We start from the raw sequence: 14580 nt of genomic DNA on the forward strand, positions 1-14580 counted from the left end.
ACAGACAAAGCTGGAACAAGTTATCCAAGGAGGTGGCAGCATCTGGTAGAAAGATGGTCACAAAGAACTAAGAACAGACTGCAGGCAATAACCTCTTTAGCTGGTAAAACTGGAGCCAGCAGAGGATACAAGTGCCAGCCTAATCATGAACACAACTATACAGATGGTAGGATCCCAGATCAGAAGAATGCAAACCCCCCCATAAGGGCTGAGCTTGTCACCCAACCAGAAAAACAGTAAATAACATGAAAAATCAAAAACATGAGAACTACGAAACCTCCTAAAACAGTTAGATAAAAAGTCCACCAAGCCCAACATCCTCAGACACAAATCCTCATGTAAATATGAGAAAAGAACTTATATATTCCCTTGCCTTATATTATCAGCAGCTCAGGCATCTTAGATGTAACCTGTGGCGGAGGCTCTACCAGCCAGCCATGGGCACACCATGCCTCTACCAACCCCTTTTTTGAAGCCACTTGTATTTCCCGTTTCACCCTCACCAAGTATGCAATAGTGGTGCAGTGACCACACTACACAAACAAGTACTTCAGCCTGTTTTAAACTTTGACATTTATTCACCAAGCTGTAGACAGGGGGCATGCTTTTTAAGAAAGAACAAGTCACCTTCGGCTTCTTTATGTCACTCATGATTTTATGGAAATTGGCCATCTCCTTCTGAACTGAGGATCTCATTAAATTCAATCCCTCTATTTAGAAGCTGCTCCTATCTCTGATCATCCCTGATGTCTTTCCATGCATCTATTGTACTTCCATTTCTTGAGATATACGCAGTTCCAAGCACTCTACATTTCAGATTTAGCAGTAACAGAAGTTTATATCACAACATACTCATTTACTGCTTAGGATTTCCCATTCTTTATCAAATATTTTCTAGAAGTCTACTTGCCTTTGGCAGTTGTGCCTCTACTCGTGCACATGAAACTCGGTCATTTCTTCTCCCTATGAAAATGCATTGAGGCTATTTCATCTGCCATTTTATCACTCAGCAGATCTCAATCTTTCTCCCTTCCTTTCAATTCAAGATTTGTTTCAAATTTGACTAATTTGGTTCAATTTGGCCACCTTATTATTTAGAAACGATCTGGAAAAGGGAGTATTTGCAAGAGCACTGATCTCTGGCAGGACACTTCACTGGGAATAACTCTTCACTGTGAGAACCAACCATTTACTCCTAACCCCGTTTCCTGTCTTTTAACCCGCTGTAAATCTATGAAAAACATTCTTGTCTTAAGAGAGTTTTGTTTCTTTAGAGGCCAGGGATGAGAGGCCTTACCAAAATATTTTTAAAAGTCAAGCACACTACACAAGCAAATGCCTCACGTATGCGTACCTCCCCAACCAAAGAAAAAAAAGAGAAGTTTGTTTTATTACTTGTTAGAACTTCACAAGCTTTTGAAAAAATCATTTTAATACCACGCATGATATTTGGAAAGGTAAATTTTACAGTCCATGGGAACACCTACTAGTCCTAAATAACACCAACTTTGGCCAATGAAATAAACACCTGAAGAATTAATCACAATCACAACATGAGCAGGCACACGGACAATCAGGGTGCAATTTCGCATGCCATCCCAAGCTAATTGTAAGCCAGCACCAAACCCAGTGGCCTCCCAACCTCTAACCGCTTCCCCTTTCTCTCTCTTGCATCAAATCTAGCAATTACACAACAGCACAGTAAAACTAATCAACTTAAAGTCTCGTAGAAAATTAGCTTTTTAGCACTGATTTGTTTTCTGTTGAATCAGTGAGCTGATCAGGCTGCACAGCGACACGGTCACAAGCTGTGCTGCAAGGCAGACTGTGAGAAGAGTAAAAACGATCCAACTCTGGCCTCACTTTTGAAGGAGCTGATTAAACGCAACATAAAGCTGTCAAGCTCCAAAAAACAGCACCAGAACGTGAAGAGCCTTCATTACTGCCCAACTACACCACACACACCAGGATCCCGGGCATCTGGTTTCAGAGAAGAAACCAAACGAACAAAGGTAGGACCCAAGGCCCTGCTGTGCTCTCCATCCAGGCTGTAGCTAAACGAAAGAAAAATATTCGTGGTTTTGCTGTAAAGCATGGGCAAGAAGCAGAATAAAAATTATAGCCTCACTGAGTGCAGAAGTGGTATGGAGAGAACCCAATATTTGGGAAACACTTAGGTTCATGTTTAGGATTTATTAGTTGAATTACCAACAAAGCTACACCCCAAAAGCAAGTGAGCTTGGAGTACATACGTGTGCAGGAGGCCCAATTTATGGCAGCCCCATTCCCCAAAGTGGAAGTTCTGCCAGGGTGAAGTTTCTGAAGAAGGCTACTAGCAGAGAGTAAACCTGGAGTCGTGCTTTGGAAAAACAAATGTAGAGCAAACATTTCAAGAAGGGAACACATTGGATTAAGTGAAACGAGTATTCTTCACTCTTCCAGAAAAAAAGATTTCACTTGTTATTCTGTAATACATTTGAAAACCACCAACCCATTAATGCCAGCGTAATTCTTTACCCTCCTATCTTTGATTCATGAAAACAAAGGCATTTAATGAGAAACACATTAACATCTATCTTCTCCTTTTCTTGATGGAAAGACATTTTCTAATCCTATTCTACTTTTAACGCACTGAAGACAATTTATTCTAAACTTCATTTTACTCTATTTAAAATGCAAAAGATGAATGGGGTGGAAAGGTGATGGATTTTTTTATCTATTATTATTTACCCCCCCCCCCCAGTTGTACCAACATTCGAGATAACTATTTTGGCAATAGCAGTAACACTTCCTGAAAACTCTGTATGCCTTTCAGTATCTGCTTTACAAACTCTCTGCTTCTACACCACACAAAGGAAGCATTTTACTTGATTATTACAGGTCGCAGAACACCGTAACAGCCTATGTTATGGTTAAGGAGATCAAAAAGCCAAATACCCCTACTGCATAAAACTGAGAAAACATTTCTAATGCATGATCAAATACTTACATAGAAAGTTTAATTTTTTTTTCCAGAGACCTCAGTGAATTAACTTCTCACAACAAACCACAAGGAAGTACAATGCACTTGCAACTTCAGCAAAAATGTGGGTTTGCATTTTTAACAGTACAGTTGCAAAGAAAGCAGAAAGTAAGACTAGTTGATTAAAGCTGCTATTCCTTGCTAACACCAGGAAAAAGACGATCAGCTTGAACAGATTTCTTTAAAAGGTTAAGCAGAGAGGGGAAGAGGGAGTTGTTAGTCTTGTTCAGTTTAGGTGAGCCTTCCTCATCTCCCCCCTGGTCCCTACAAGCCATTTTCTCTGTTTTATACGTAGCTTATCAACTTTAAATAGATAGAAAAGGAAACATACAATTCTGTAGACAAGAAGGTGAAGCTTACCTGTGCTATCAAGGGTAACCTGGAGGGGAATACCCCATTTCCTTTTTCCTATTCCAATAGTTTCATCACACAAATAACCCTGATGAATTCTCATGGTGCTTTTGTAGATACAATGTGCAGACAGAAAGGAATTCTTGACTGAACTTCCCAACAGCTCTCTCTCACAAGAGATTAAATTCAGTAAATCAAATCTACATGAGGAAACCATCTTTAATTTGCTAAGACTAACACAGAAATGAGGCCAAGCCACAAAGTCCTTACTAAACTTAGTTCAGAGAAACAGCCATACAAATCCACCTATATACAGGCTTTCAGCAGAATCCATTCAGATCTCTGGAATGTAAAACTCAAAAGTAGGGTTTGTCTGCACTGATTAAATGCCCTTCATATCAAGCCTGAAGGTAAATATATTCATAGCCCAGCTAAGCATGGACCGGAAATATATTAAAAGCCTTCAATATCAAGTGGGCAATAAAAAGTGTGAAAATTAACATTAAACATAAGAAGTTTGCCAGAAATTTGCATAAAATTTTAATTAACATTATTATAGACAACACATATAAGTTAGATTAGACATTTACTGTAACATGCATAAAAAGTGAATTTTTAAAAACAGTTACTAATTTAGACATTCTGTGATTTTGAGGCAGTCTCTACAGACATCTTAATCTACACAAAAATATCCTCCCTTTCATGAAATACACGGAAAGCTAACCACAAGTTTTCATCCAAAGATTCATACTGCAATTACACTAAGAGATTTTTCTGGTCATCACTAGAAAACACACTCAAACAGCTCAAACAGGTTCCCTTATTCAGTTCACAGCTATGCTGGCAACCCAGAGACCAAAACGCTGCAATACTGGGGGCATAGGTGGGCTATCTCAAGCCAGCCGTGCTACTGAACAGCTCTGTATTATGAAAGCACATCCCCAGTATCAAAGGATCCGAACAGTACCATCTGGGTTATCTGCACCCCACTATAATTTCAAAGGAACATAAGCGAAATATAAAGCCTTGAAGAGACACCAAGAGCCTCTCCTACCCAAGTCGTGCTGAAACAGCTGCTATGAGAAGTTCCAACGTGTCATAAAGCCGAAGCGTGTGCCTTACCTCTAAGGTGTGAATACACACAAATAGCTAGAGATCTGCTCTCCTTGCTATCAGGATGGAATGATAGAGGCAGGCGATCCTCGGGGACCTGTATTCCAGGATAAATTGGAGAACCCAGGGCCTGGAGAGTGCTTCTTGCCAGTCTGCAAAGAATCAGGCTAAGAGGAAAGCGTTGCCAGATGCTGACTAAGGAAGAAGTTCCCCCAGACAGACAGACACCGACACCACACCTGCACAGAGCAAAAAGCACACACTCAAACACAACCCCAATCCTAACAGGAAGTCAGCTTCTACTTATGGCAAGGAAAAAGGATTCCCATTGCCTGATACTGTAAATTCACATCCTAGTTTTCTTGTGATAGCTCATTATGTGTACAAATCCAAACCCACTGTGCTTTTAGAAAGTCTCATTTTCCACAGGAACCAGGTATCTTTCACAAAAAAATTGAGCACAAGACTTTATTTAAAATTCAGGAATATAATAGTCCAGAAAAAATGACAGCAAAGACGTTTTTCTTATGCTGGATCCCACACTGCTAGAGAAATTTTCAAACTTAGTTAATTCTCTTTCACATTTTTTTTTCACCCTATTCATAAATAATTCTCACAGAACAACTGGATGACCAGAGGATATCATTATACTGCCTACAGTATAATATCCTACTGTAATACAAACATTGTTCCCAACACCAAACAGGAAGAGCAGCAACTGTACATTGCGGTCACTTGGAGAAGAGTACTAAGAGAAGCAAAGAAGCTTGGCACTATACATAAAAGCCAACAAGTAGCACACTTATTAGCTCTCTCTTGCTATTGTACAGCAGAGAAAACAGCAATTCATGTGAATAAAACAGTAAAATGAAGACACTGAAATTACCATCAATGCCCTTCCTCAACGTTCAAAATTATTTAGGAAATGAGTTACAAATACAGATTGGCAAATGGTTTGAAGAACAGGACTAACTCCAGAAGAAAGGTTTAACGTCCATTTTTCACAGCTTAAATGCTTGTCTTCTTCAGTGTAATTTCTGAGAAGAGGAAATGGTTCAAAATTAAAAGTTTTGGAAGCTTTCCACTCCCTTTTACAAATGAGAAAACAAGGTCAGCTTTCACAGACAGCAGGTGGCCAAATTATTTCTTTATTTAAAGAGTTAACGCTGAAAGATAATTCTCCTTCAAATTTATGCATATTCATGAATCCCAAGGTTAGAGTCTACGCTGATTTTAGTCACGCCTCAGACTCACAGAGAAAACTAACTCCAGCTTTTATGGCCATTTATCCGTAAAATAGATTTACAGACACAAATTTGTTTAAGTTTTCTCTATAACACCTTTTCTTACGACATGTCTACTTAAATTACCAGGGCAGTATTTGAGCTCAACGGAGAGCTTATCTCGTTACTCGCGGAGTCTACAGAAAGAGGGGGCAAGGAGCAGAAATCTAACTTTCATCTCACAGCCGAGAACACGGCAGCACTACCTGGCCATTTTACTTCGGGACCCGCCAAGCCGGAGTTGCTCGTGCTTTGACTTTCAGAGTTACATTTGACTGTGCAGCCCGTAGCGCAGCTGGAATTATTGACAGCGTGGGAAGCAGCTGCAAATATGCTCTGAAGTGCTGCGAAAGGGAACAGCCTCTGTAAGAGCCATGCAGATCACTGCAAACGATCCAAATCCGACCTACACTAGAGATCTAATTTTAGGATTACAAGCTTTGACAACATCTCTTTAAAAATAACACATTCCTCCTTCTATGGCTGGGTCAAGTGTCATCGACAGTACTACCTGCATTTTACGCAGCAGATCTCAGTTTATTTTTCACTAGCAATACAGCAAATACCGGGTGTGTAATGAATAACAGAATATTGCAGAATTACAACACAGCGTAAGGTCAAGCCATTACGCATTGAACCAGAAATCCTAAATGCAAATTAATCCAACACGGCAGTGAAAATACCTACCCAAACTCTCAAAAGGAATTTGTTCTTGGAGGATTACCTACTTGAATGAAAGCACTTCGTCTTTTATTCTCACAAATAGAGAAGAAAAAAAAAAAAAAATCACCCAATGTGTGCCTTAAAAAAAAAGCTAACGATCTGCAATATATTCAGTTTACCAGGTATATCTGAGTAGCATTTTCAACTGGATTAAGGACAGTGGGACACATTTCTCTCCTTCCACATTTTCACTTCAGAAGGGAGGAAGGTATCTGATACTCTTGCCAGAGGATGTGTCTTAGAATCTATCACTAATTAGAAAAGTCCAGGCTTGTCACTTAGGCTGCTTACTGTGTGACAGGCAACTGCCAAAGGGAAGCCATTATATCTTTTCTCCCCACAGCTCAGAGCCCTCATAGATCAGCCTGAACGCAGGAGGAACTGCAAATAATACAACCTAAAAGCCTGCAAGACCACAAAATATTAGCTATGTTGTTTAAGCCACAGGGTTTTCTTATACAATTGCAATTTTTAAAATTCAAAACTGACAAGAGCTACTATATCCATATATATCTGTGCTGATATATCAGACCTGATATTTTGAGAAGGTACCTGCTACTTACAATTACCCAATGATTTCATTATCTAAATTCAGTTTGCACTTTATTACTATGAAGCAGACGTCACCATTTCTCCTATCCACCTACACACCACAGACACGCAACCACATTAATAAATTCAGTAGGCCAAGGGCAAATGCTCATCATGACAAAGATCAGGGGAAAAAAAACAGTTTAACTCTCCATGTTACTATTGCTAGAAGACTAATTAATACTTTTACTTTACGACATGAATTTCTAATAAAAAGGATTGTTCAAGGAACAGTGCAAGATCTGCAAAGCCGTATCTGTCCACACATCCAAAACACTACTATTTTCTGCAGTTAAAATTGTTAAGTGTACTGGCTGCTAGCACAAACTACCAGCCTGTAAAGAAAACGGAGATTGATTTAATATCCTACCTACATTCATCGATGCCCATTCACGGCATAAAACTTCAAGTGCCACCCCTCACAGCCACCATACTTGCAACTCACCTTGAAAAGTCAACACATGGTCTTAATTCAGCTATCACAACTGGTAACATAAGGTTACTTTAACCCTCAGAAACTAAGCTACATGCTCATGACTAATTAAGTTGCTATAAAATTGTAAAGCAGGAAACATATATCCTAAAATCCTCTATGCACCCCGCTGGAGGAACGTTTTGGCCAAAAACTAGGGTTTTACACTAGGCTCTACTGCTCAGCAGTCAGGCTCAGAGAGGAACTGAGGATGTGGCTTCACGTTACACTTTATTCTCAGCTGGCTGTGGGCTGCTACTGAAGGCAGCGTCCTGCTCCTACCTGCTCTGCCATCACATGCCACCTCCTTGCCCCTCACGCCAGATCTCGAGATAGAGTCGGTTCAGTGAGCTGGTCTGACAAACGGGGGGAGTCGGAGGGGGAGATGGATAGCTGGATTTTCTGACAGATCAGGTCACCAAACCAATTAATCCCAAGGTCACTCTAATTATTTTGAAATACACCACAAACACGGGAAGTAACATTCATTTCAACAGCAATCTACAGTTCCCTTTCACAAGGCAAAATGTAAAGCTGCACCTTGAAAGCTCAAATTGGTGGTAAAGTTAAAGATGATGGTTTAGACCTGGGGCTTGCCTTCAGCAGGTAACAGTGCAAGAACTGCAAACAGTGGGTTTTCTGGGAAATTGCCTTTTACTACCTAGCTGCTAGTAACAGTAAGACTCACATTCACTCTGTTTCATGTTGAAGACAGCCACAGAAAAGAAGAAAATACAGTCCTCTACTCTTTCAAAATTGGCTAACATCTTAAAATCTTGGCCCCGCCCTTTTTACACACAGATTTTATCTATCTGTCCTGCAACACTTGCTGTTCAGCTTTCTCTCCTATTCCTCCGTATCTTTTATCTTTTCACACTGCACACACCACACAGTTTCCAAAATCTTTTCCAAACAACCCTACCACTTTCCTCTCTTCCTAACAGAGCAGTCTAACATACCTAGCATCACCACCTCGTCAGGAAAAGCAATTCCATCCAAAGGAGCGCTGCTGGGCAGAAAGTATGTGCAGCCAGAGGAGAAGGCACAACAACCCTGCCATCAGCAGCCTGGATTTAGACTGGGTTACGCTTACCATGAAACAGCACTCAAAAATACTGCTAGTCACTTTGGTCTACTTCTGTGCTGCCCCAGTTCCTGATTTTGAGCTATACTGTTAAGTTCATCTTTGACAGAAATGAATCACTAAAAGACAAAAAAAAAAATCAGCACATTTGATATACAGATTTTTCCTTATTACGTTACTTAAAACTTTCCAATTCTTTCATCCAGGCACTAATAAGAATCATCCTTATTCACAAAATCAAAGATTTGTTATTACTATTTTGTTGATTTTTGTGGAATTAGGAAAAAAAAATCTGGCTTGAAGATGCCAGTGAATCCCACATTCTCCCATGCAGATATACAGAAATTTTCAGCTGTCATTGTAACAATTCCTCAAGTTTTCTGAACCTATCCTTCAGGAGTAATATTCTACCTACTCTCTTATCTATTCTGGATATTTAGACAGAAAATTATTTGAGTGGAAGTTAGCTTGCTCTTCTCAAAGAGGATGACAAAGACTTGTCACTAAAAAGCATCTGTGCCTGCTCCATTATTAAAGGTCATTTTCTTCCAGTCGGCTCTTTCAGAGAACATGTTACGCCCCTTTAGCTTTGATACTCTGCAACCAGCAACTCAGTGTATGTCCTCAGGACTCCATATACCCTGTAAGGAGTCCAAATGTAAAAGACAATACCTACTATGTGTAATCCAAAACTCAAGCCTCTGATATTTCTGAAGCAGCTGATTATAGCTTGAGACATGTAAAAAAGATAAAAAATGCAAGTAAATCCCCTGTGTAGTGCTACTACTATTTGTACCTCCCATAGCTGCCCGGTATCCCTGCACTGTTGATTATTCTTCTAACCACTGTTTTAAGGTAAGTCATTAAAAGCATTCTCTCTCTTTGGATTCATAAACAGAACAAGAAAGTGACTTAAAAACTCACCCACTCCAGACCATTCCATCTAGTCCAAATGCACAGAAGAAATTCTAGCCCATTAACATCCATCAGCTAACAGAAGGGTAGTGAATTCATCAATATTGCTAAAATGCATGGATACGGTATCACGCTGAATCATTTAGTAACTACATTTGCAGCAAGAAGACTCAAACAACCCGCCTTACACTGTCAGCAACCATCTTCCTTAAGGAGGAAAAATGAATGTATTAAGATCACCCTCAATTTTGGTATCCCTCTTGATGAGGTTGGTAGTGTCTCTATACATCAGTATTTGCATGCCAATCAAATAATGTCTGATGTTGCTCCCCCCAGACATCATCTTCCTTAGCCAAGCCACTTGCACACTTGCAAAAGCTTTCATTGCTCATTTTTCTGCAAACGACATAAGGACCTGGATTTTCCCTGCTTGTTAATGTCCAGGTCAAATATGTTAAGTCTTAAATTGAGTTTTCAATTTGCAAAGGAAAAAAAAAGAAGCCACAAAAAACCCACACGTTCCCTGAACACCAGGCTACTGCAATTGTTACAGTGCCAGAGACTTGACTCTGATTTTTTTCTTTGCTATCTATTTACAAAGCTATGGAGGAACCACCTTCTTCCTCCAGCAAGAAGTCTTCCTAACAGTGAAAAGTTCTAAACATAAGAAAAGCTAAAAAACACCAAAATCAATCAGTCTTAAGAGAAAATACATTACAAACTAACATGAAAGTGTAACTACCAAAAAAAGCCCACACTTGTGGCTGGGACTACAGAGAGAGTATCATGGGGTAAAAGGGGAGGGAAGAAACCATATTATGAAGTACAATGGTATTAAGTTACCGTTCTCATAACAGCAAAAGGAAAAAGTATTTATTCTTTAAAAAAAAAAATCAGACCTAATAATGTAAAGAAACAAAATTATCCTTAAAGTGTAGATTAGAAACTACTTTGCTTGTTTTGCCTTGTTCAGGTATGCCCAGTCTGATCTTCTCTGCTTCACTGCAGTTTTAAAAATGATAGTAAGTACCTTGCACTTCTGTTTACACTTTCAGTTATAATGGTATCTACTCTAATTAAGTCCAAGAATAAAAAGGTTTTTGTTAAGGTAGCCTTTATAAACTGAGTTCAATTAATTCAACTCTTAATACCTTAGCTTCCTTAATATAGATAATGTCTTAGAATACATACACTTACACATGTGTCTACATATCCTTAACTCCCACGGCTTAGTTCAATTAATACTATTAAATCTTTAATGCTTAGCTTCAAAGGCTTTTTTTAATTTTTAATAGCTCTCATAGGTTAGCATGAATGTTTTAAGTCTTTCTACTATATTTTAAATAAACTCCTCTTTTCTTTCCACTTTGATGTTTGCCTTCCTGACAACCCTATACTCTGTGAAGCTCCTGGAATTTTGTTTTCTGTGAAATGATGACATTACAAACTCAAAAAGATATGTTAATCACTGAGCTGTAATCAGGGATTTTTTTTTCCTCTCACCTGCCCTCTGGGCTGGGAGTTGGCAATAGAACCACTTTAATCAAAACAATGTAGAAACCCATGAGGAGAGAGGATGCAACCAGGAGGGAGGGGGCTCTTATTTGCATCTGTTTAGCATGCATTAGCAGGCGGGGCTTAATTCTCTTTTACTGTGGTTTCCCATGAAAGGAAAAAATGCACAAGTCACCATATTTTATTAAAATAGTTGAAATAGGAGTTTTGACAAAAGACTACTCTGGCTTCAGGGAAGCACAAGCCTCGTGGCATTTAAAGACACATCCGTTTCACACGTTTGACAGGCACTGAATGCATTTTTAATTATAAAGCTTTGCCTGTACCAATGGCATTACCATTATAGATTTGATCAGCTAAAGATCCGGTTTATATACACATGCATCTACACAGACAGACACACGTATATATACAATTTACCAGTTCTGCTACCTGGTAAAAGTTCCACTGTGAGCACGTTGTGCTAATACCAAGGCAACTTACACAAGCATGTTTCTCCCCTTCTCTTACTCTCACTGCCTCAAGACCCCTACTCACCTTCCACTGCTCAATTTCTAAACTTTGAATTTGTGAGACAAAAGAGGCAAAGTTTTAATGGCATATTTCAGGCCTTTCTATAAAGCATAAACTAAAAAAAGAAAAAAAAGAAAAACAAGCACAGACTTTCCTCCTCCTTTAAAGTTTATTTTTCTTCTGAATAAGAAAAAGAAATCCCTTCTTAAAATAAAACTAAAAATCAGCATTTCCAGGGACAGGAAAAGGTACTATGGTATTATATACACTACCCAAGCTGACAAAAAAAAAAAAAAAAAAAATTAAAAATCTGGCTCCGTCCCAAGACATCCAGACACAATTCTGTGCCGGCACGTACATAACAAAAATATTTCTGCATTCAGGATGTTCAAGCATGTTTCTTGCATTTACACCTGGAAAGCTAACTACTAAAAAATGATGTGCCGTGTTTGGCACCGACTGCAAGTGAATGACCAGTCCCAGATCAACAGATCCCTCACAGGTTCAAAGCGAAGTACGTGCTCACATACTTTGCTTGATCTAGACCATAAACTGCAGAACAGAAAACCCCTCATAAAGCATATTAAAAACAGTATAATGAAGACAACCTACAAAACTATCCTGCTGTTCTTCACCTCTTCAACATTTCAGCAGCCTGCAGTGTAAGCAGACAGTTCCCACCACGCAGAGTACTCCCCAGTATTACGTATCTTCAGTTGTATAACATGTTCTGTCTTTTAAAGCCGATGTACACACTCTCTTGGAGGCATCATATGTTCATATTATTGTGAAATTAAATTTATGCAGACACTATTAGTTGGCAGATAGACACCAAAATGTCAATTCTACTATTCAGTGTGCTTAAACCAGCAGGCTAGGCAAAAGGAGATTATTCACTAGGTAGTCAAACGTAAAAAAAAGCCAGACATTTCAGTCTGTCTCAGTGTTTCACAAAGGGGTCAGCGATTTGTAAATTTTAAATGCAACACTTAAGCAGTTTTGCAGACTAAAAAAACCCTGACATCCTTTGATGATATACCCCAGTGCTTCTCTGCAATAAAACAGTTTAAAAGTGATTTTGCTGTCACACAAGCTTTTATACTTCAGCTTCTCTGAAATCTAAGAATTCTGAAAGCCAAGTAAAACCAATTATAAACATTCCTGTATTTTACTTCCTTACTAAATCTTCCCAAGAGAACCAGTAAACATATAAACACAAATATCTTTCAGAGGAGTCACCCAGGTACCAATCTGAAAATCTTCACAAAGCAGTTGCTGTGCTGAAAAAGTATAAAAAACGTGGGCTGCATAATTATAGTCCGGTGTAATGACGGTCTTCCTGTTCAAATCAGTATCATGTAGAAATTCCTGCTTTAAAAATATACATAAGAAAGTTGTAGAGATTCTCAAAAACTACAATTACAATATTAAATATTGATTTCTGATCTGCATTTGCATACTTCTAAGAAAAGTACTTGGTGTCACCTATGCTGTGTATCTAAAAATATTCCAACAGAGGCATTATCTTTACTTTCTGAGAAACACTCTCCTAAATTGGTAGACAAAGTTTACCTTAATGAACTCCGCTCAACAACAGCAGCCAAAAAATAGTAACGCTTCTCATCAGTAATAAGCATTCCAAGCCCTTAAAAAAAAAATTTTTTAAAAATCACTGCAAGAAGGATAATATTACACGAAGCAATCATAAAACCATGCAATAAGCCAGTATGGGCTCAGAAGGCAAATATTTCATTAGGTAACAAAACAGATGCCCGTCTTATGCTTTCAAATGGTCATTATAGAAAAAGGTTTTTATCAAATGATGAAATACCTGGGCAGGGGCATTTTAAAGATTCACTAGATCCTCCTTGGATCTGAATCCTGCTGGAAATGCACGATTCAGATCTCTCTCTAAACAGACATTACTATTCACATTCTAGCAATGTCACAAAATGGTAGGGTGTTTCACTGATTAATTAGCTAACTGAATAATTAAAAACATTAAATTTCTGTTTTTCAAATAATAATTCAAGTGCTTTCCTTTACATATACCACATGACAGAGCACATTCTACTTGACCATCCATCAGAGAACAGGCAGGCGTGTTAAAATAGTTCTATTTAGAACTGAAGGATAAGGATTAATTTACAATCTTAAATTTTGGCCGATTTCTTAGGGTTACATCAAACATCTAAGCCTTACTGCTGTTGTCACAAGCCTCATCCCTGTCCAAACAGAGCTGAAAGTTAGTAGAAAGGCAGTTGCATCAACAGATTTGGCTGAAGAAATCCTCACTGCTAAAAGAAAAAAATAAATAAAAATCAGGAGAGTGACAAAACTAAAATGCTGCTTTGGGCCTGTTCACCCAGTTAGCAACACAGAACCAGCCACTTGAGAACAGGTTTCCTACCTACAAGGAAAGATGTTTGAGGGAGTCTTTCATGCCTGCATCTCAGGGGAGGAAGTTGCCTTTAAAAATACTTTGTTGTACCTTTCCCTAAGGAGTATTAGAACTGTATATATCAGTTATTTTAGTGGCTTTTGTCCATGAGGTCCTACAAACAAAAGTCTTATGCGTGAACTGTACAACCCTTACACCAGTGAGCAATTACTCATGCGATTAGTCCCAACGAAGTCAGAAGAACTGTCTGAGAAAGAAATTGCTTGCCAACCTAAGGGTTGCACAATCAGAAAAGAAAAATTGTAACAAAAACACGGAGGGGGATAAATTGCATCTGACAAAAACTACAATCAAGAAATAGCTGGTGACAGATTGTTATTTAAGTACAAGGAAGTGATTTAAACAGTCAGGAGCAGTTGTAATAAGATTATACGATTCTCTATTAAGATTCTTAAAATGTCTTTGTTCTAGCAAAGCTATGAAAAGACCATTGCCCTTGTAAAGGTTCAGAAACTACTAAATTGATGTTAAGTCTAGAAATTAACATGATTTCAAAGCGAGCAAAGAAAAAACTGTAAAAGAACATCCCTGACATCG

This window comes from Fulmarus glacialis, unplaced genomic scaffold (assembly GCF_000690835.1).
Source record: "Fulmarus glacialis isolate BGI_N327 unplaced genomic scaffold, ASM69083v1 scaffold40876, whole genome shotgun sequence".
In the NCBI taxonomy this organism is placed as follows: Eukaryota; Metazoa; Chordata; class Aves; order Procellariiformes; family Procellariidae; genus Fulmarus; species Fulmarus glacialis.